Here is a 1,433-nt window from a genome sequence, read left to right as displayed (position 1 = left end):
AAAAGACATGTTAGGATCCACAATGAGCAGAACTTACTTGCAGGCATTGGTAGTGCAAATCAGAGGTGCAATCTGTGTGGGTGTTTTTTCAAAACACTGTCTGGTTTAAAAAGCCACATCAGACGCCATGAAAGGGCTAAGGTGTAGGTGCAGGAGGTGGTCAAACTCTGTTTAAGGAGTAGACAACCACCATATATATATATATATATATATATATATATATATATATATATATTGCACTGTTCTTACAACTTTAAATGTCTTTAACTCTTATTTCTAGCAATATTGGTGCCTTGGCACCCTCAGTCACATGTAGTGACGATTAAATTTTTCGTATATGTTTCTATATTGCACCTAATTGTCTATATTAATTTGTATATGTATATATACATACGAAAAGAGATGACAAAGGTATAAACGGTTATCGTTACCTCACAGCTGTTTCCTCTAAGATGCAGTGGACTCACAGTTTCGTCAGATACATGTGGAGTCCTGACAAGAGTTATTCTGAGAAAATCACTTCTATATATTATACAATACATGCCAATACACACGTTATACAGAGAGACTGAGATAGAGAGAGGAATGAGGACAGAGAGAGAGAGAGAAAGAGAGAGAGACTGAGAGAGAGGGAGAGAGATAAAGCGAGATAAAATATACTGCCTCAATGAACGTCAAACATACTGACATGGCAATCAAGAATGTAAAAATTCTGCCATCGATTATGATGATGAAGATGATGAAGTATGTATGTGTATATATATATATATATATATATATATACACACATATATATATATGTATTTATATATTTATATATATATATATATCAATATTTATATCTCTCTCTCTCTCTCTCTCTATATATATATATATATATATATAGATAGATATATATATGCATATATATGTACATGTATTTACATTTCTAAATATATATTTATACACATACATACATACATACATATATATACACACATATATATATATACACACACACGCACACACACACATATATATATATATATACATATATACACATATATATTTATATATGAGCATGTGTGTGTGTATACATGCACATACTTCTATATAAAAGAACTGTATACGCATGTGTGTGTTTGATGTATTGCCATCATCATTATCCTTATCACCATTTCCTTCCTCTTCATCATCTTCCTCCTCTTTATCCTTCCTCTCAATGTCTATTTCCATGTTTGCTTGTTTCATCACTCGTCTTCACATCTATCTCCCAAAGGCAATTGAACTTATCAAACTTTCCTATCAACTCTCCTCTGGACTAATTGTTTCCGATGTAGACCATCAGCCGTTTCCTCATAGTCCGGGTTTTTACCATATCTCCATACACACACATACTCACTTGAGAGAGAGAGAGTGTATATATATATATATATATATATATATATATATAT

This window comes from Octopus bimaculoides, chromosome 10 (genome assembly GCF_001194135.2).
Source record: "Octopus bimaculoides isolate UCB-OBI-ISO-001 chromosome 10, ASM119413v2, whole genome shotgun sequence".
NCBI classification, from domain to species: Eukaryota; Metazoa; Mollusca; class Cephalopoda; order Octopoda; family Octopodidae; genus Octopus; species Octopus bimaculoides.
The sequence above is the reverse complement of the archived record's forward strand: the minus strand, read 5'-3'. Positions refer to the sequence as shown.